Consider the following 23,478-nt stretch of genomic DNA (forward strand, 5'->3'; position numbering starts at 1 on the left):
TCAATGCAGGAACATAACTACCCTTCTTCACACGTGTGGAGAGCTGCCTCAGAAATCCGTACACAATCAATGAAGGTGAGAGAGATATGTGAGTGAGTGAAGTGTCTAATTGAGGAGGCACCTTGTATTTATATGCAAACGTTGAAGATGAATAAATGTGATTGTTGGGCTTCTGAGCCTACATTAGTTTGCTAGTCGACCTTGAAAATTTGTCCATAAACAAAATAAATTCATAATTCCATTTGTACATGTCAGAATGAGATGATCTTTAGATCAATCCTACACCTCTCGGAGAGAGGAATCCAATAAAAATATTAGCTACCTCATATGAGTTGTCCAAGATGAAATTTGGCCCTAGTTGCCAAATTTAACACTCCCTCTCAACTAGGGAGAACTTCACCTGCCAAAATGTCTGACAATCTGTACCATCCATGTCTCTACTCTTCTGAACCATGAAGAAAGAATAAATGATAGAGAATGTATCATACCATTCTCCACTAACCCGAAGTCAGTCTCCAATAATCGAGAGTTTGTCATACCACTCTTAACTGACCCGAAGTCAGTTTCCATTTATCCCAAATCAATATCAAGCATCCTAGCATAGGGAGTATGATAGTACATGATGCGTCCATCGATAGTACTATGGTCCCTATCCTCATTTCCCTACTCATTGGCCAGATGAGAGGTACTTCCCATGAGTCCTAGACTGCATGGGTAGGATGTGCCGGCATCAGAAGGTGAACCACTCATCCTCCTCATATGCCATAGGAGAAGGTGAACCACTCATCCTATGCATATCTCAACATGGGGTATCACAGGTGAAGGTGAACCACTCACCCTGTACATCGTGCACCATTAAGGGAAGCTAAAGTCAAATCAAGGAACATCTTCCATGCATCATAATTAGACTTATCATGAAGATTGTCATCAAACTTGAAGTAGGATGTGGAGACCATTAAATCTTTTCCTTGATCAAAGGATCTCAGTAATTGTTCTTCTTAATGATTGATCTTTTCACTCTTGCTTGGGCTTTGTCTTCACCTCAACTCTGATACCATGTTAATTTTAGATAACAATGGTATGTTCTATGCTTAAGAGCAATTTTACTTCAATTTTATTATTAGCGCAATATCAATATCCAGATTAGCAATCACATCAACATGATAGTAAAATGTAGATGTAACATAATCAATAACAGTAGAAGACAAGCCAAGACAAGAGGACACAAGATATGGCGGCAGCCAGGGACAAACCCTAATGTGGGGAAACCATTTGATCAATTCTTCTTATTATTCTTCAAAAGTTCAACAGAGAGACAATACAATATGCAATATTCACTTGCCCAATCACAGTGAAATTTGTCCCAACAAACAGAAGCTACAGAAAGTCAACGCTAATCAACATGGCAGAATTTGACCTCCAAAACAGCTCGGTCAAACTTGTTCAACTCGGCCTCCAACAACAAATCAAATCAGCCCAAAAACATTCTAAAATTATCCAATCAAACCTCGTCAACAAAAGTCAACACCGCAGTCAAACCCTTTTGAAGTCAACGCTGGTCAAATAGTATGGTATGCCTCGTTTTCTGTGCACAAAAATGCGGCCTACCCAAACAAAGGTAACCCTCACAAAACCGCAGTCAAACGAGTCAACGATGTTGGTCAACGCTGGTAAAAAACCCTTCCTGCAACTTCGGTAAACGTTGGTCAACGCAAGAACATATCTGCCATTCTTCGAACGTGTGGAGAGCTGCCTCAGAAATTCGTACCCAATCAATGAAGAAGAGAGAGATATGTGAGTGAGTGAAGTGTCTAAATGAGGAGGCACCTTGTATTTATATGCAAACATTGAGGATGAATAGACGTGACCGTTGGGCTTTTGAGCCTACATTAGTTCGCTGACCGACCTTGACAATTTGTCCATAAACAAATAAATTCATAATTCCATTTGTACATGTCAAAATGAGATGATCTTTAGATCAATCCTACACCTCTTGGAGAAAGGAATCCAATAAAAATATCAACTACCTCATATGAGTAAATTGAGAAAATTCAGAAGCTCTTGATTACAAACAAATTCAAAACTAAAAGTGCAGTTCCTTATGATATCTTGTTAAGTGAAACGGGCGATGCTCCTACTGAAGCAATTCCTATGGTGCGAGTCATAGGGCATTTAAAAAAAATGAGCAAATGGAATAGGGTAGATGGCCTAAGGTTATCTTTAATGACATACTGTGCAAAAGAAAGAAGACTTGGATGCGACAAAATAACAAATGGTTTAGTAAATGGGGTATTTGCTTGAATATGTGTCCCACAAACAGTAAAGAGATAAAAACTTTTGTTATGGATAAGTTCCACAAACGTACTTGGGATAAAAAGCTAGGGAGAAATAAAAAGTACTATATTGAAGAGTTTAATCCCACTTATAATCATTAACAAAATGTGTACATAGGGGCCAATATTTCTTGGATAGCCAAAATTCTTATTGCTCAGTTAAGGACTAATTCTCATCAACTTCATTGTGAAACAGGGCACTAGAAAAAACCAAAAGAAGTGTGGGAAGAAAGAGTATGTATTTTTTGCTCTTCCGGAAAAGTGGAAACAAAAAAGCATTTCATTTTAGAATGTGAGGCCTTCAAAGACAACATAGAAAGTTATGCAAATATTTTGACAGCTAGCTCTTGGGATAATTTATTCAGCGAGGGGTTTGTCGAGAAGCTGGGAGCGTTTATTGTGAGACTTCACAGGAAAAGGGTTGAATACAAGAATCAGATGGAGAAGCAATCTGTCCCATAGGCTATCTTTAGCCTCGTGGATGTTAAAATAATTTCTTCTTCTTCTTCTTCTTCATCATCATTAATTAATAAAAATGGAATTAAATGACAAATTTGAAATTTCCTCAAAAATAAAAATTCAACGGCTAAGATTAAAAAATCATCAAGGATTTATCAACAACCAAGATTATTTTGACGAGGATTAAGCCAAATAGTCGTTATTCTCCACTTAGAGGATATATATATATATATATATATGATAGAGAGTCATTTGCATGTCAAAGCCATATGATATTTGGCTAAGAAAATGGTGTCGAAGCATTGACGTAACATTATTGCCCCGTCAGGGACATTTATTTGAATCATTGTAAAGACTTTGGGGTGTAGTTCAAGGTGTTCAGTGTTCATTGATTTGTGGAATGTGCTGGGTACAGGCTTTCTTATATTGTGTTGATTAATGTTAAAATTTGTTTTTCATTAGATGGGGTTAAAGTCACTCTATTGATAGGTTTTGGGCTAAGTTGCACGAAACGGGTACGAGTTTCTGAAACGAGCACGGGTACCAAACGTGACCTCCCCAAATTTTGGAAACAAGGAAATGCAATATATATATATATATATATATATATATATATTAGGACATTTAAGAAATACGTGCAATCATAAAGCATATATGATACATTTTAATTTATTACATTATGATTATATTGTCAATTGTCAATGCATAAACAATAAGTCTATAAATTTACATCACATTTACTCATGAATGATCACATAATGAAAATAGCAATATCAAAAATCAGCCACAAGAAATTTCTAATTTCTTGTCTCGTGCTTGATTGGGAGTCTCCTCCTACATAGTCGAACGACCTTAGTGCTCTTGATTAAATACAAGTTCCATACCCTAGTACCCTACGTGCTCTTGATTATTGGGAGTCTCCCCTGCATAGAGGGCTTGGTTCTCTTGATTAAATACAAGTTCCATACCCTAGTACATGACAAAATCCAATGGAAACATTGTAATCCCCCCAATCCTGAAATCCTGAAAAACAGATAAGTCTGCTGGATTTTGAGTGAGATCTAAAATTCTACTTTCTCCATATGAAATCCAATGAGGGCGAAACCACTCTCAAACATCCTGAGTCATTTCATGGTAATGTTAAAAATTTAAGTAAAAGGATGAAAATGAAAATTTTTATTTTCAACCTTTTACTTTAAAAATTTAACATTACCATGAACTGCTTATCAACACTAGGGCCATAGGTTTGAACATTAGGCTGCCCCACTCAGAAAATCCTCTTTTTTATAACTTGAGAGGCATCTAGAAGCATCCAGAAGATATTTTAGTCGCCCAATAAAAAATTAGAAGCGAAAACATAAAAAAATACAAGAAAGAGTAAAGTTAGAAGAGGAAACTCCATTGTACGGCCTGGGAACGTGTTTCCCGCCGTACTGGCCACGTTTCCTCCTCGAGGAACGGGTCAGTACGGCCAGAAACGTGTTTCCAGACCGTACGGTACGAGTTTCCTCGTTTCCGTTTTATTTCCGGCTAGAAACAGACCCTTTTCCAATGTTTCCTACAACTTAGGTTTTGGGTTTATCTTAGATGATTTGATTCACCATATTGTCTAACAAATTTTCTTGAGAAATATATATAGTGTTCACAAATTCTCCAGTCCTTGGTCTCCAAGTTCACAAACTGCGAGCATGCACCGACTTTGTTTGGATTCCAAATATTTATGTGGTTAATTTAAATTTCACTTAGGCTTTAGTGTGCCTTAATTTTCTAAAGTGTTTTTAGTCATTTCAAAGAAAAACCCCATAAAAAATATTTATCAAAATTTATTTCAAAACCCTTGTACATTTGTAAATTTTGTAAATAGATTTGTAAAATAATTTTGTATATTATTTTTGCTAATTGGGTTTTAGATTTTCTGTATATATTAGGGTTTTGGGCATTTTATCTCCATTTTTGCAGGTGAAGTCAAGAGAAGAAGTTGGAATAGAGATAGATCTAAGCCCTTGAGGGTAAGATCTAGTCTCTAAAAACTTTTGCAGGGCTATCCATTGAAGAAATCAAGCAGAATTGCAGATCTGAAAGAAAAAAATTTCTTTAGTTGGGGTTTCAAGTTTTAGCCCTCTCGGGCCCAAATCCAGCCTCTCCAGGGCCAGCGTCCTCCTCCTCTTGCACTGCATTAACCTTTTCAACCTCTACGTCATCTTTTAGGCCCTCTTTAGGGCTGGTCATACCCTCTAGGGGCCTCGGCCTGCCATTTTAGCCTCTATGTTAGGGTTTTAAGACCTTTTGTCATGTCCCTTCTCAAACACATTTGTAACACGGTGCAACTACACAATTTTGGCTAAGGAAGAGAACCCATAATTTTCGACTTAGGGACTTAGCAGGCAATTCGACTTTATTTGGTTGCTAGTGGAATGTGGGGGCCACGCACATGGGAGTTTGAATTGGCCCATTCGAATAGCTTGGAGGGAAAGTTGAATAGGTGGATGGAGGGGCCCACATGGGGCTAGGGAGGCCCAAGGAGCCATAAGGAGGGCGCGGCTCTCATTTGGATTCATTCTTACACCTTGCAATCAAAATTACTTAATTTTTCGCTCTACTATTTAGCTAAGTCAACCAACTGTCTAGCCATGAATCTCTCAAGCGGGAGATTCAACCTCTACTTCGAGGGACCATCCATGCCCGCCCTAGAGAGGCAGTTCCATAAGTATTTTAGGAGTTCTGAGAGTGTGTTACAACACTACCATTCAGCCACAACAGGGAGTGCGTATTAGAATACGCGAAGGGAGTTTGGAGCTATCAGTGATCAAGCATTTGCCGGGAGAGTTAGAGGATTGGGAGAGCAGCAAAGGACCAACCTTTCTTGCGAGTTTGGAGCCAGCATCCCAGCAGGATTGGCAGAGCAACGAAAGGCCAATCTTTCTTGCGAGTCTAGAGCTAGCAGAGCCAGCATCCCAGCAGTCCAATTTATAGTTCCCCGGGTCTGCGCAGAGAGCCATCTCTAGGCTCACGTGGGAGTTGGAGGAAGGAATTGTAGAGCTGGAGCTGACTAAGAGAAGTAGGAGATCACTTGGAGGGCCATTTGGAGAGGATAACTGGAGTTGGGAGAGCAGAGATTGACAGGATCAGTCACAACAACAAAATTGGAAATTGGAGGAGGGCCAAGCTGTGAAGGGTCAATTTTTGAAGGTTGGAACCAAGGGAAACCCTTTCTTGGTTTTTCTGGGTTTTGGGCAAAGATCACACTCGTAAATTTATAGAATTTTCTGGGAAGAGCCATGGGGTCAAACAGGGGTCCCAACTCAGCCAACAGCTAGAGGAGCTAAGGGGAATTTGGGCCAAAATTCCAAGGTCAACATTTGGCCAATTCCTTCGTGGGTTTTTCTAGGTTTAGGCCAAGGAGCAAGGAGCTGAAATCTCATAATTTTCTGAGCACGGGAAGCAGTGATTCCAGCCCTTCGAAGTCAACAGACAGAGCAGTTTTCTGAGGCAGCATAGTTCAGTTTGGTGCAACAATTGTAGCAGCCTTCAGTTCAACATTTTCTCACTTGGGATTTTTCATCCTTGTCCATTGAAACAAGCCCAAGTGCACCATTCTATTTTACTATTGTATTTGCTCCTGAAGAAGTAATAAAATGGCTCAACAGTTCTCTATTTCCAGTGTTTCCATGGGTGCTTAATGTATATTTCGTTTTTCTGATTGTTGGATTGTTTGCATGCTTTGTATATCACTTACATTCCTATTTAGGAAGATTACAGTGGTATCAGAGCCATAATCTTGGCTCAGCCTATGGGAAAGATTAGAATCAAACAACATGGCGATCACCTGGAATGAGGTGGTGAGGATACAACAAATGATGATTGATGTGGGGAAGAAGTTGATTCATTCCTCAGTTGGGAATCCGGACATGATTGCAACTGATGTGGAGTTATTGGGGGAAAACTGGAGGGCATACCAATCATTGGGTCATGGCATTCAGACGTCCCTCTCTTTTTGGGAATTCTGTGAACTAAGGGGTATGCACAAACCAATGGAGATTCAGTGGGATTTTGCAGGGATGATGAGAAGTATTAAGAAAAAAGATGAAAGAGTAGTTGAAGGGGCCATGGTTGGCAAAGAGATAGTTGAGCATACACCCATTGATGAGGCGTCATCCATTGATGAGGTATTCGGGGTTGTGACCGAGTTCTCAGGTGATAACAATGCACCACAGGTTGGTGAGGTGCTAGAAGACAGCTCCACTGTTGTTGAGGAGCCGATAGGTATAGAGGCCTCCAAATCTATGACAAAGTTGCCAGATGACAGTCGCCTACAACTAACTAGTGAGCATATCGTGCATATTGGGTTGTCTATGGAGGAGCAGTTGAAGGCTCATGTCGAGCCCGTGATGGAGGAGGATGTGCAGCCATCCCTTGGGCTAGCCATTGATGAGGGGCAACATAGAGGTCACGCATTGGGTTTTCAGCATAGTTCACCTCAGAATCCCACTAGCGGGGTCTATAGCGTTATCAACCCACTCTTATTCATTGGATTGAGGGAGGCTGAGTTGTCTAGACGTACCCAAGGGAGTGGACAGGCTAGCTGGATTGAGTTGAGCATGATACCACATCATCTTGGAGGGCTTGTTCCTTCCACAGAGGATTACACATTCGATCTCTCCTTTGGGATTTGATGGCAAGAGGTACTGAGCTGGTACTCAATGGAGCAGGTTAGGCAGTTGGATACATCCATGACCACATGTCAGCAGAAGCCATGGATTACCAGAGGGACTCAAGGGCAGGAATATTTTTGGGATCCAAGTGGGATTTTCCATCATATCATAGAGCTGGTAGGTGATGGTAGTAGCTACGGGATGGGTTTGATGCTTGAGCGCACCCACATTTTCATATCTCCATCAGAGCCCCTATCAACACTAGTGACAAGATGATTTGACAGGCGAGCAGACAGATTTCATGAGTTGTCTTGGTATATTGATGGTGCGTGGAGTCACAGGGTGACTAGCTTACTCTGGCAGGAGCTGGTAGGAGGAGGTGGCATTGACAGGCTATCAGACAGGGCATTGTATGGAGAGAGTGCTCTCTTACTAGCATATGGGATGCAAGGACTATTGAGAATAGGCGCAATAGTGTCATTTCCATTAGCATGTGGGGAGTCAGGTTGCTTAGGTCTTTTAGAGCATATGGGGGATGTAGCCCACATCATGGAGAGCGTACTAGCAGAGAGGTCGATATTTTGGCCCATACAGGATATTGTATGTTACAGGGTGGTACGATAGTGGGTAGTGGTACATAGGACTACACAGAGTTATGTCATAGCGTCCAGTGTTATGTAGAGGGATGCAGTCTGATGCATACAGACCCAACATTAGGCCATAACATCCAGTGGTGTGCGGGGCTATGGAGCAAGGAGCAGGGGCCTGCAGAGGAGCATGGAGATGCAGGGTGGTGTGTCATAGTATGTTGGACTATGTTGTGGAGTGGGAGTGCCTCACATCGCATTGAGTACATGTGGGGAGTGACAGGTACAGTGACACATGTAGGACCCAGGCCAGTACAGGATGGCATAGCCGTAGCCGAGGGTATCCAGTGGTGTACAGGGGTAGGCCATGGTGTACAGTGGCATGTCCAAGAGTACTGGGATGATCAGTGGCATGCAGGGGTGTATAGTGTTGCACAACGAGGTCATGGAGTGTTGCCTCCAAGGAGACCCTTGGATGGAAACACTGGGCATACCTTTGGGCGTAGTTCACCCAGGATCGATGGGACACAAATGAGTGATACTTGATGGTATCCGCGGGGACTCACACACCTGACCCTCTTCTACATCCCTCACAGGCACAATCGATTTTGCTGTCGACTTTATGCACTTTGGGCATGAGCCATGGGGGACGAGGAGCTCACCCATGATATTTGGGTGAGACTCAGCACACTAGGAGGGAGACTTTTCAACAGTGGTGTTAGGTTGGTGCATCTATTGACAGCCACAGGTTGGGGGATGAGGTGATCATCTACAGGGTGTCATATTGTTCATCACCAAGCCTACGTCTAGGGATCTAGCCCCAAGGGAGACATGTGTCACTCTTTTCTTAGGGCATGTCGAAACCAAGCATGAGCAGAGGATAGCGGTTACGGCTGAGGTAGTTTCCAAATATGTGTATGGGCTCCAAACCTTATATTGGCACATTATCGAAAGGGCGGATGGCAGACCCAGGGGAGATGGTTGGCAGGGATAGGAGGGATCCACATACCCTTGAGTCAATTACGAGTATCGAATACCCATCTTTTGGTTGCATTCAAGGGGTAGCTCTTTGGCACACGTGGCTTCTAGCGATCATCGATACTACACAGTGGCAGGCACATGGCAGATTAGCATGCATCAGAGTAGCCCACAATATAGGAGCCTATATAATGATCACATGCAGGGACTAGAGACGAGGGCCAGAGGGATTCCATTGGTTGACAGGGCTATGCCGCAGCAAGTCTAGCTATGGGATGCAAGGATTCAATTGATTGATAGATCACTCGTGATGAGCAGAGTCGTGGCAGAGAGTGATATAGTTCGCTCTTGGGATGGCACATGGGGGTTCACAGAGGGTTTCATCATATGGGGAGGCAGACATTCTCTGTCGCTGCACAGGTTCGGAATTAGATTTGGATGGGTAGGCCTGGGTGCCATGGAGATGCCCAGGCAGGATGTGTCTCGCCTCTTTAAGTATTCCACCATCGAGTTCCAGGAGGGGGATATTGATTGCGCACGATGGGGAGCATGACATAGTCAGAGTAGCGCAACGTTAGCATGGTGGCGCCACTCTGGGACTAGCATGGAATTGGCGCATCACAGCTCTTCACAGCTCAATAACCTTTAGGGATGTGCCGACTACTGTGGGGGAGATCATACAGATCTTCTATTGGGCTTTAGTGAGTCACTGATGGAGCAGGGGACTTCTGGTACTTTCACCGAGCAGGATAGTGAGTTGAGCGAGGGGAGCTTCATGTTGGACAGGATTGCCTAGGATCTTTGTATTGAAGGATTCTTCCATATCAGGGCAGTGTAGAGGTCAGGCACGAACCAGTGGCACATCTGGGACCCTGGCACATTTTGCAGTGATAGTACGATGCAACAGTTAGAGAGCTTGCTTGCTTAGGCATTGCTTGAGGACAAGTGATTTTTGGTGCATTGGAAGAGCTTGTTGGATGAGGATGCCACCTAGGAGGGTGAGCACATTTTCGAGCACCCTATTGAGAGGTTGCTTGAGGGCAAGCAACATTTGGGAGGGGAGGATTGTCATGTCCCTTCTTAAACACATTTATAACAAGGTGTTGCTACACAATTTTGCACAATTTTGACTAAGGAAGAGAACCCATAATTTTCGACTTAGGGACTTAGGAGGCAATTCGAATTTATTTGGTTGCTAGTGGAATGTGGGGGCCACCCACATGGGAGTTTGAATTGGCCCATTCGAATAGCTTGGAGGGAAAGTCGAATAGGTGGATGGAGGGGCCCACATGAGGCTAGGGAGGCCCAAGGAGTTATAAGGAGGGAGCAACTCTCATTTTGGATTCATTCGTACACTTTGCAATCAAAATTACTTGATTGTTCGCTTCGTTGTTTAGCTGAGCCAACCGACTTTTTAGCCATGAATCTCTCAAGCGGGAGATTCAACCTCTACTTCGGGGGACCATCCATGCCCACCCTAGAGAGGCAGTTCCATAAGTATTTCAGGAGTTCCAGGAGTGTGTTACAGCACTACCATTCAACCACAACAGGGAGTGCATATTTCTGGTTTGTTGGAGAATATGCGAGGGGATTTTGGAGCTATCAGTGATCAAGCATTTGCCGAGAGAGTTAGAGGATTGATAGAGCAGCAAAGGGCCAACATTTCTTGCGAGTTTGGAGCCAGTAGAGCCAGCATCCCAGTAGGATTGGGAGAGCAGCAAAGGGCCAGTCTTTCTTGCGAGTTTGGTTCATGGGTTTTTCTGGGTTTAGTCCAAGGAGCAAGGAGTTGAAATCTCATAATTTTCTGAGCACGAGAAGCAGTGATTCAAGCCCTTCGAAGTCAGCAGACAGAGCAGTTTTCTACGGCAACTTAGTTCAGTTTGGTGCAACAGTTGTAGCAACTTTCAGTTCAACATTTTCTCACCTAGGTTTTGTCATGCTTTTCCATTGAGACAAACCCAGGTGCACTATTCTATTTTACTATTGTATTTTCTCCTGCATCAACAATTCTTTATTTCCAGTGTTTCCATGGGTGCTTAATGTATATTTCATTTTTATGATTGTTGGATTGTTTTCATGCTTTGTATATCACATACATTCATGTTTAGGAACATTACACCTTTTTAGGCTTCGTTGTGGGTCTAGGAGGTCTCAACTCCCCTTCCTTATCCTAAACGACTGCCCTTTGGGCTAGCTGTGGGCTTTTCAAGCCCCAATCTGCCCTCTAGCCCTAGCGTCAAGCCTTATAGGGATTTCCTTTCCCATTTTCCCTTTCCTTGTCCCTTTATGCCTCCTATTCAGCCTTCATTGGCCTCTCTTCCTTAGCCGTTGTCCTCTTGAGCCTTTTCCTTGGCCTCTAGCCCTCTTCTATCCCTAATTTGACCCTTAGACATTTCTGAAATTTTTGGGATTGAATATGGTGAGTTTTGCACGTAATATTAGTCCCAGATTGGTGTTTTCAAGTGGCATATTCATTTTAGAATTTTTGAGCATATTTGACAAGTGATCTACAAGGCCTTGGGCCTAGGGTTTTCTTTTTAAACCCTAAATTTTTCACCATTTTTCTACCGCTGTAACTTTTATTTTATAACAATGATATAAGTGCCCTAAAACTACATCTAATTGGTCAAAATAACACAAAATTTGCAAAAATAAATTCTCCTAAAATCTGGCCACTTGGGCATTGGTTATCTAACCTAGATCTGACTTTTTGCTTGCCAGAATTTTTATGCATAACTGAATATATCAGATCTTAACTTTTCTGAATAATTCACTTAAAAGGCTCAAAAACTCAATTTTTTCAGTTTTGGCAATTTTTCCAAGTTTTGGGCTAAATTTGGCTCTTGTTGTGGCATAACTAACTCGTTGATTTTCTGATCTAATCACTGCTGTAACAAATTTTTCAGATCTGATATTTTCTGAATATCACACCTAAAGGTCCTAAAAAATCAAAGTTTTCAGTTTGGCAAACTAATTTTAAGTGTTGGGCATGTTTTGGTACTTATTGTAACATTGACATACCACTGTTCACACACTTTCTTACTGCTGTAATAAGTGAATCAGATCTGAAAATTTTCTGAATATTGCATCTTAAAGTGGGCTAAACTCATTGGCTAATCATTGGAGAATTTTCTGTTTCATATGCTTGGTAAATTTCATGATTTGAAGTGATTTTATTACTATTGTCATAAGACTAATAAGTGCTGAAATTTCTGAAGTGTTACTGTTGATTTTGGATATTTGGAATCTAACATTTGCTTGCCTTGTTTCAAGTTATAAGAATTTCCAAATTTTGCACTTAAAGGACTCATACACTTAAGCTCTAAATTGTTGATCTTGTTGATGGTATAAGCTACTTTGGCATTTGAAATCTAATTGCCATTGTGATAAGAACATCTTGAATAATTGTGATTGGCATCTTGTGGTCATTTGCTAATTGACAATTGGATAATTTTTCCTAAGTATCTTGTAGATTGAGTCATTGGCACTTGTATTCTTAAGCACTTGTCTTGTTTTAAGATTGCTTTCTAACTGTTTTTAAGTACTCTTATCATTAAAGGCTAATCATAATTTAAGTACTTAAACATTTAAAACAATCTTAAGCTAAGAACTTCACTCATCCATCTTGCATTTTATTCTAAGAGTAGTTGCATTTAACAACTTACCTCCAAGCAGTCAAGTCCCACTAGCACAACGGTCGAGGATGAGCCTCGTCAGCAAGGTGACCCATAATCAAATCTCATGGGAGGTGGTTGTGCCCTATGCTAAGGGGAGGAGACATGCTAAAAAATCCAATCAGCTTAAGGTTGATGTCCCCTTGGCCGGGTGTGATCCCTGGGTGACTTTGATGGCATAGATGCCCCTGGGTCGCGGCTCCTCATGCCACAGGTCAAGCTTGGAGGATCACATACAATTTGACAAACAAACAAAAAACAACTTACCTCCAAGCATAAGCTTGGTTGATAGACTTCTAAGACAACCCTCTCTCATTTAGCTTGAGAGATTCAACCCTTCTTAGTAGTTAACATAGTGACCTTGTAGTCGTGAGAGCCACATTCTTTGTAGCACTAAAGGCACTGGGTGGTTGGAGCACAAGGGGAGGTATCGTTAATCAGGCAATTGTCTGCTTCTCATTGGTTTCCATCTCACGACCTACTCTGAAGACTGCTTCTCAAAACAATTAAGGGAAATGTTCCATCTAGATTAGACATATAATCTAAAACTAACCAATATCCTTGCATTTCACCTAGAACTTAGGACTTTCATTTCATATAGGTTAGTTCATCATATAAGCAGCAGTAGTCCACTCGGTGACATGGTCATAGTTTATAATAAGCAAGAACTTTTGACTCCATAAGGCACTGGTCTCAATTCTAAATCTAATCAAATACTTAATCTTGCTAAATTTTCACCAAATAGCTAGGCCACTCAATTGTGTCTCCCGAGCAAGTTGGTTCCCAAGTTGTTTTCCATCATCTAATTTCCATAGGGACTACCCCCCATAGCTTGTTGTTGAGAGACAACTAGAACAGAGTGGGCGGGGATCAGTGTGACAACCCCCGCCCTGAGCCGTTGTCGTGATGCCTGTACAATCCAAGTGGCAATATGACTAATAATAGAGACTTTTTAGGACTTAAATAACAGTGAGAGTCCTACATTTGAGAACAAGTTTGAGATTCTAGAAGTCATGGCCCTAGTTAGATCTTATGACATTATGCTTGATTTGGAGTGTGATGACCTGACTTTCCAAATGTTTCAATATTTCTTAAACATTAGGAAACATCATCCTGACACGGTCATAATACATATGTAGTCCATATTGTCTTCATGTATGGGAGATCGTGATGCCATTTGCAAGGATTTGCGGACTAGATTGTTGATGATCTGAAAATCACTTGTGTGTGATCTCAGTTAATCAATTAATGAATGAAGGTATTACAAACACAGACATTGGAAAATGGAAAACAGTAAGAAAAACATAGTAAGTAAAATGCAAGAACACAACAAATTAATAAGGAGTTCACCCAATCCTCCTGGGCTACAACTCCGATCCAGCTTTCAGTGGTGGCCTTCTTTTATTGTGTCTTTAAACAGAGTTTTTACAATGAGGAGCTCAAATTGAGTCTCCTGAAACAAATGGTGCTTAGTAGGGTGGTTCTTGGATTCCCCAAGCCACTAGAGTACACAAACTCTTCCTTTCCAAGTCTCGACCTCAACTGGTCTTGATGGAATGAGTCCAAATTGGTACTCAGTTCCCTACAGATATCCTCACAAGGATTGCTTGAACCTCTCAAGCCCTTTGTTTGCTCGATGTTGCCTTAGCTCTGCAGGTCAGCTCGGCTCTCTGCGTCTGCTTCTGTCTCTTTTGTCTCCTTCTTCACTGTTCTCTTTTTTCTTACCTGTGCGTTCATGGCTTAAAGCCAATACGTCTCATGGCTGTTTGTTTCCTCTTCCACCTCTTCAGATTGCCTGCTGTTGTTCGCTTGGAGTTCCCTGCCTCTGTGTCATCGCCACTGTGTAACGTCTCACAGGGAAGTGGCCACTTGTCCTCTCACAAACTGCGCCAGCTCTTCCTCAAACGGTTCGGTATTTCGGTTACTCTGTGTAATGATTCATCTGCCAACTCAGCGGTCAAATCGGACTTCAGACTTTTATATGCCGCAGCTTAATTCAACCTCCAAATCCGGTTTCCCATCCGACACAATCTCTGCCGTTAGATCTGGAGTGTTCGCTCTTATCGCGCGATTGACTTGCTCGGACGTTAGCCCGCAATGAGAGGCGGTTTTCTCTCTCATCAGCTGGACACGCGTCATTCGTTGAATGGCATAGCTGGGTCTCCTAACAATTCCGCTTACCGCCCAAAACGCCTCCAATATTTCGTCGGTTTTGGAGCGTGGGACCTGCCTTTTGCTTTAGCGTTTTTCCCATGGTTTTCGGCTTTCCCTGTGACCAAGCGCTCGGGGCCTTTCCATTTCGAGGATTAGCGCTAATCGCGCATCAGAAACGGCCTCCGTTTTCTGATCCAGACTTCCTAACTGCTAGTTTGCGCCCTGCGCGGTCTCCATGGGCCTCGGTCAGCGCGCTTTGACCGAGGTCCTCATCATTCCTTGCTGGCTACAAACTGCCACTGTCCAGAGGTCTTCCTGATAGCTCATTGTCCACAAGTTTTTGAAGTCTGTCCTGATTTGATACAGTCATAGAACTCTAATAATTTTTCATGGATCCAATTCGGATCACGACCTTCCCACTGAAAAAACTTTTGGACCACCAAAAGTTGGTGTTTAAGCATTGACTAAGTGAGGGTACAATTGTCTCACTTTTCCAATCTCTATCCACTTTGCACTGCTCGGCTTTGAACCCTTGAGCCCAATTTTGAGGTACTCAATATCTCCCCTGCGCGTCGTTCTCACCTTCCTGTCCAGAACTGTGTCTTCCTGCAATTCATTGAAATATTCAGGTAACAGGTCATCAATAGAAGGCAATTGACTCTGCTCTTCGGGATCCTCAATTAGTGAAGGTTCAAATAGTCTCAAGCAATCTGCATTTACGACTAAGTAGATGTGCATGTAAGCTGGTAGATCAAGTCGAAAAGCATTCTCACCAATTTTCTCAAGTATCTTGAAAGGTCCATACCTGATAGGCTTTAGCGTTTTACCTTCACCTTGCATTCTGTCCTTGCTAATGTACAACCAGACTTGGTCTCCAACTTGAAAACTATGCTACATCCGCTGCTTGTCATGCTTGGCCTTGTATTTGGCTTGGCTCTTTTCCAGCTGCTCCTGTACTGCCTGGTGGATCTCTTGGATTTGTTCAATGAACCTAGTTGCCCTGTCCACATCACCATGTCCCTCAATTGTGGTGTCTTTACCAAAGACAAAATCCAAAGGAGACCTTGGTGTGAAACCAAAAAAGGTCTCAAAAGGAGATCTCTGTGTAGAAAAATGTTTGGCTCTGTTGTAAGCATGCTGCACATAACACAAATGTTCATCCCAAAGCTTAGGATGTTTGCTGTAATATCCCCTGAGTAACTGGATCACTGTCTTGTTAACTACTTCTGTCTGGCCATCGGTTTGTGGATGAAAAGTTGTGCTTTTCTTCAATTTGGTGTCCATCAGTTCCCACAGACTTGACCAAAACTTCCCCACAAATCGGGTGTCTCGATCAGATACAATGGAAGTGGGTAATCCAAAATGAACCCATACATGTTGAAAGAACAGTTTTGCAATTTGTTCAACTATGATCTGTTTATTACAAGGTATCAAAATACACATTTTGTTGAAACTATCCACAACAACGTACAAATAATCATGACCTTTCCTAGATTTAGGCAGTCCTCCAACAAAATCCATGGAAACACTTTCCCAAGGGTGAGAAGGAACTGGTAATGGAGTGTACAAGCCTAGTTTTCTATTGTTGGGCTTGCTTTTAGCACACATAGTACACACTCTTACATATCTAGAAACTGTCTGATTCATTTTTGGCCAATAACAAAATCTTTGCAGCTGTGCAACTGTTTTACTTACCCCAAAGTGACCTGATATTAGAGAAGTGTGTGCTTCTCGAATTATCTTTACTCTTTTAGTTTGTGGGATGCATAGCTTCCCACAATGAGATAGGAGTCGGTCCTTTACATGATAATCTAGTTCTTCTACTTGTTTGCCTTGACTTAAAGTTGCATATACATCTTTGAAATCTATATCTTGAGCATATTGTTCAATGTAGCTCTCATGTAACACAGAATTATGCTTAAGTATAGTAGATGCATTTATAATGGGTCTAGATAACATATCTGCAATTTTATTGTGTATGTCCTTTTTATATCTGATGACTAAATGAAACTGTTGTAGAAAACCCATCCATCTGTAGTGTCTTGATTGCTGCAACTTAGTTTGGGAGTGTAGATATTGAAGTGGTTGATGATCAGTATGTATCACTATCTCTTTTCCCATTAAGTAATGTTTCCACTTTTTTCACACTTTGTACTAATGCATACAATTCTTTATCATATGTAGGATAGTTAACTACTACAGAATTAAATGTCTCAAAATGATAACATATGGGTTTACTGTGCTGTGTCAACACTACTCCCATGGCATCGTCACTGGCATCCGTTTGGATCTCAAATGGTCTTTGAAGATCAGGCAGTTCTAGTATAGTTGTTGTACTAATCTTTTCTTTCAAGGTGTCGAAGGCTTTCTGTTGTTTGCCTCCCCACTGAAACACCTTGTTCAATCCTATTAAAGCATGTAAGTGAGCTGCAATTAAGGAAAAGTTAGAAATGAACTTTCTCCAATATTGTGCTGCTCCTAAGAAGCTTCTAACTTCTGTAGCAGATTTGGGTTTAGGCCAATTCACAATGACTGCCCCTTTAAAGGTATCTATCTTCAATTCACCACCCCTTACTATATGTCCCAAGTAATTCAGAGATGTTTTGCCAAATTCACATTTTGAGAGTTTAACATAAAGTTTTTCTCTTTTCAAAACATCTAGTGTCTACTTAACATGCTTTAAATGTTCTTCCCATGTTTTGCTAAATATCAGAATGTCATCCAGATACACAATAACAAAATAATCAAGAAAAGGTCTGAGTACATCATTCATTAATCTCATGAAAGTAGCAGGAGCATTAGTTAAGCCAAAAGGTATAACCAGCCACTCATACAATCCCTGCTTTGTTTTGAAAGCAGTTTTCCATGCATTTTGTTCTGCCACTCTGACCTAATGATATCCACGATGAAAGTCTAACTTGGAAAAATAAACAGCTTCTTTCAATTGATCTAAAAGATCATCTATGCGAGGAAGGGAATAACGATTTTTTATTGTTATCTTATTCAGTGCTCGGTAATCAATGCACATTCTCCACGAGCCATCTTTCTTCCTCACCAAAACGATTGGTGACCCACATGGTGATGTGCTAGGTCTGATGAACCCTTTCTCGAGCAACTCCTACACCTACTTTTTGATTTCAGCATTCTCTAAAGCGGGCAACCTGTACATTCCAATGTTAGGCAATGGAACATCTTGCTGCACAATAATATCATGCACTATTTCCTTTTTGGGTGGCAGACCTTTAGGTTCTTGGAACAAGATATCATACTCTAAAACAACTTTTTCTAAATCAGCTTGCTGTTTAGCATTACAGCCCTCAAATACATTGGTTTATCAGGTTTCTTTTCCTTTACAACCATCAGTAAGAATTGTTGGCATGAATTTATCATTCGTTTCTTTTGCCCTGAGTTTATGAGAGTATAATTATTCTTGAGTTTATGAGCTCTTACAAAGTATTCGATTCCATCTTTAACAAGTAGATACTTGTTCTCAACTCTATAAAAGTAAGCTTTTCTGTCATACAAGTAAGGACTTCCTAAAACAATTCCACATATATCCAAAGGAATTATGTCTAACTCAACCTAATCTACAAATGCTGACCCAAAAGAAAACTTGAGTTTGCATTGTCTAATCACTTGTAGTTGTGCTTTATCATTTAACCATCCTAATGGGTATGGTTTCTTGTGAGTTGTAGTCACTAATCCCAACTTCTTTACAATTGCTTCAGAAATTAAATTTACTTGTGAGCCACTATCAAACAAAGTATCAATCTTTTGATGTTTGGAGATAACTCGAATATGGAAAAGCTCATGTCTTTTTCTCTCATTTTCTTCGTCAATAGTAGATTGTGCAGAATTACTAGTAGATGCTTCAGAATTCTTACCTTTTATACATGTGGCTGCAATAGTTGTTTCATCTCCTGAGTCTGACCCCAAATCTTTCTGAATAGTTGCAGCAGTGTTCTTCTTCTTGCCCTCGAACTTCTTAGGTCTCAGCTCTGGATGCAGAATTCAACAGTGCTCATCATCATGCCTATCCTTCTTACAGTGAGTGCATGAAGCCTTGCTCTTCTGTGCAATGTTAGCCTTCCTTGCTTTCCATTTCTGTTTTCTTTTCTCCTTATTCTTGCTTACAGTGGGTTGGGATGATCCCCCAACTTCTGGACTTCCATTCTTTCCTCTAGCTTCTAGATGAGTAGCTTGTACAGATACCTCATCTATACTAGTGGGATTAAACATGAGGATAGTGTGCCTCATGTAGCTGTGTAGACCACCAATGTACTTCAACAGAGTCTCAAGTGAGTCTAATGAGATTCCTAGAATCAATGCTCTCTTCCTAAATTCTTGGGTGTATCCTTGTACACTTTGCCCTTTCAATTGTCGAAGAGTTTGCCAGCTCATCATGGCTTGCTGCATGTAGGCCAATGGATAGAACTACTTTTTGATTGCATAAACAAATTCACTCCAGACAGAAATGGTCTTACCATGTCTCTTCATGTCAGCTTGGGTCCTGCCTTCCCACCAAACCAAGGCAGTGCCTCCAAGGCGCAGGCTTGCTAGCTAAATCTTACTCTTGTCTGAATCAATACTCTGCAATAAACATCAATTTGTCTAATCCAGTTGTCCAGCTTTTCTGCATTCAACTCTCCATCATATATAGGTAAATCAAATTTAACATCTAGTTTAATCAAAGATGCCTTCTTTTTATGTTAAGGGCTATCAAGAGGTGTGAGAAAGCTTTCTTCTTTCCCTTTGCCTTTTGAGTGGTCATGGAGGAGAGACTCATCTTCTCCTTTGTCTTGTTTGGAGCCACATGAATCTTCATTCTTATGTTTTCTAAAGTCCTTATACATTTCCTCTACCATGGACCTTATGGCTAGGAAACTATCTATGAATTGAGGGTCTGGCCCCATAGAACCTTCCTCTGACATTATCTTCCGAGGATAGACTCTCCCAATTTCAGGATTAGTTTCGACCAACTTTCCTTCTCCTAATTTGAGCTTTGATCTAGCTAGCATTCAACAGCGAAAACCAACACAAGCTTGTCTAACCTTAATAGCCTAGAGCTCTGATACCACTTGATCTGAAAATCACTTATGTGTGATCTCAGTTAGTGAATTAATGAATGAAGGTATTATAGACTCATGTGCTAGTGTGTGTCTATGTTATCTTAGGCAACGAATCAATAAGATTGCAAAATACACAGACACTGGAAAATGGAAAAGAGTAAGAGAAACACAGTAAGCAAAATGCAAGAACACAACAAATTAATAAGGAGTTCACCCAATCCTCCTGGGCTACGTCTCCAGTCTAGCTTTCAATGGTGGCCTTCTTCTATTGTGTCTTTAAACAGAGTTTTTACAATGAGGAGCTCAAATTGAGTCTCCTGAAACAGATGGTGCTTAGTAGGGTGGTTCTTGGATTCCCTAAGGCACTAGAGTGCACAGACTCTTCCCTACCAAGTCTCGACCTCAACTGGTCTTGATGGGATGAGCCCAAATTGGTACTCAGTGCCCAACAAATATCTTCACAGGGATTGTTTGAACCTCTCAAGCTTTTTGTCTGCTCGATGTTGCCTTAGCTTTGCAGGTTAACTCGGCTCTCTGCGTCTGCTTCTGTCTTTTCTGTCTCCTTCTTCATTGTTCTCTTCTTTCTTACCTGTGTGTTCATGGCTTAAAGCCAATACGTCTCATGGTTGTGTGTTTCCTCTTCCACCTCTTCGGATTGCCTGCTGCTATTCGCTTGGAGTTCCCTGCCTCTGCGTCATCGCTACTGTATAACATCTCACAAGGAAGTGGCCACTTGTCCTCTCACGAACTGCGCCAGCTCTTCCTCAAATGGTTTGGTATTTCGGTTACTCTGTGTAATGATTCATCCGCCAACTCAGCGGTCAAATCAGACTTCAGACTTTTATATGCCGCAGCTTAATTCTCCCTCCAGATCCTTTTTCCCATCAGGCGCAATCTCTGCCGTTAGATCTAGAGCCCCCAGATCCTACGGTGTTCGCTCTTATCGCGCAGTTGACTTGCTCAGACGTTAGCCCACAATCAGAGGCGGTTTTCTCTCTCATCCGCCGGACACACGTCATTCGTTGTATGGCATCGCTGGGTCTCCTGACAATTCTGCTTACCGCCCAAAACGCCTCCGATATTCCACTGGTTTTGGAGCGCGGGACCCGCCTTTTGCTTTAGTGCTTTTCCCATGGTTTTCGGCTTTCCTTGTGACCAAGCACTCAGAGCCTTTCCATTTCGAGGGGTTTTGCCCAACGCTAATCGCGCATCAGAAACGACCTCCGTTTTCTGATCCGTACTTCCTAACTGCTAGTTTGCGCCCTGTGCAGTCTCCATGGGCCTCGATCAGCGCACTTTGATCGAGGTCCTCATCATTCCTTGCTGGCTACAAACTGCCACTGTTCAGAGGTCTTCCTGATAACTCATTGTCCACAAGTTTTTGAAGTCCATCCTGATTTGATACAATCATAGAACTCTAATAATTTTTCATGGATCCAATTCGGATCAGTTGACCATTTGGAGGAGAGGACAATTGGTCTCACCTGTTGCTTATGAACTAGCCAAAAGGTTGGTTGAGCAGAACATTGGGTTGTTCAGAAGATAGTTGACAAGGGAGGCGTTGCTCAGGTTTGGGGGGTCATGTAGCAAGAATGAGCTGAGAAGGAAGGGTCTTTGCTTCATCTGCAAGGTCTTGTGGACCTGACCACTTATGCATCGGTAACACCGAGGAGACGACAAGGGAAGATCAGGAGGAGATTCCTTCTGACTTTCAGGATGAGGATTCTTCTTCTATAATTGAATCCATGGACACCTTTGAATGAGTAGTCAGGGGGAGTTTTTGACAACAACTCTGAGATGTAACCATGTTTGGTATAGGAGATTAATAAGCAGCAACTTGGTCCCATTCAGAATGAGCGACACATAGTGGAGCTCAGTGTGCATGATGGGTCATCTTTGGAGAGTTAGCTAGTGGCTCATGTTGAGCCCATGAAGGAGGAGGATGAGCAGACATTCTTTGGGCCAACCATTGATGAGGAGTGGACATATGTACAAACAGCCAACAAGGTGGTAGTATGTGCAGACACTTGTCGTCAGGAGGTGTTGAAGCTTGACACGGTAGTTTTGCAGGAGGCTAGTAGACGACACGAGCGTGGAGTTTCTAATCAGAGGAGGGAGGAGTTGTTGGAGATGGTGGTGCATCCATCTTTGGGCCTACCCATCGATGAGATGCAGATAGGTGCAGAGACAGCTAGTAGAGCTGCAGTATTTCCAGTCTGCAAACCTCTCAAGGAGTACATAGACAGGGCTTGCAGCACATCTTGGCCACTATCGCCTATTATAGAGAGAGGGACAAGTTTCCTCAGACAAATCTTGTTGATAGACCAGACAAAGCAACATGAGTTGAGAATGGACCAACAACAGCACAATAGATTTGTTCCATACATAGGTATCCATGCATTTTATTCTTTTCACAGGAGCCCTTATATGAGAGGGTTACTACATGTTTCACTGGGCAGTGGGATGTACACTGACAATTCATCAGTATTTCAGTAGCACTAGCCCAACATCAGCAGAGTGGGGTTGACCTTGGCCTATGCTAAAGGTTGGATTAGAGAGAGGTGATGAGTTGATATTCGCTTGATGGAGTAGCAACTATAGCCAAAGACAAAGCACAGTCAGAGCCATGGGGGGTTGGAAATGATTGGCCATGGTGCCATTGGGATCCAAGTGGATCTACTAGTAGCAAGTTGAGTCAAAGATGGGCATGGGATCCAGGTATTGAGTGATCCAATCATGTTTGGATTGCTTGGAGGCATGAAGTGGACTAGTGGTTCATATGGGATCCTAGTATCAGTTTGTAGGTGCCTCTGTAGTGGATAGGTGCAGATTGCTGAAGGGCAAGCAATCTTGGGGTGGGAGGACTTGTCATGGCCCCATTTTTATTTTCCTCTATCGTACAGCTAGGCTGGATTTCGAGGATACGAGATGGCCAGGTCATGGTAGCAAGTTTATGTCATCAGGGGTTCCGAGGGAGTTTTGAGGAGTTTTTCTGGGATCCAATGGCATTCGCTTGGCATATTCCATCATGCACATAATTTTCTTTTCATTGTGTTGCATTCCGACAACTTTCAAAAAATAGCAATTTTATGGGACCTAACTTAATTAATTATGCTCGAGGTGGCATCCTGGGAAGATTAATTGATGGAACGCCTCAGTGTAATAGCTCGTTGGAACCAGAACGAAAAGATCTACATGAGGGGATGCTGAGAAGTGACTTACAGTGGTCGAAGGGAGTATGGTGGCCAATTTACCATTTTCCCACATTAAAAATATATTTTAATTGAGGGAAATGTGCTCAATTATTAAAATAATAAGAAAATAAGAGCTTCTAGAGGGGTCCATTAGATCTATAAAAAGAGGAGGAGGCCATTAGAGGACATCTTGGATTTGGTCTTTGTTGGGTCCCTATAATACTAGTGATTACCCCATTACTATTGTAGTTATACCCCTTATTTATATTGTTGTGCCCCTATTACCCCCATATTGTTATTTATGTGCCCCATAGAATCCCTCTATTGTTATTTTTGTGGCTTTATATTATTATTGTTAGGTCGGCTGGATTATATTGT

Source organism: Pinus tabuliformis, chromosome 1_1 (genome assembly GCF_031772625.1).
Source record: "Pinus tabuliformis cultivar Carrire ecotype Pingquan chromosome 1_1, CPIR1, whole genome shotgun sequence".
NCBI classification, from domain to species: domain Eukaryota; kingdom Viridiplantae; phylum Streptophyta; class Pinopsida; order Pinales; family Pinaceae; genus Pinus; species Pinus tabuliformis.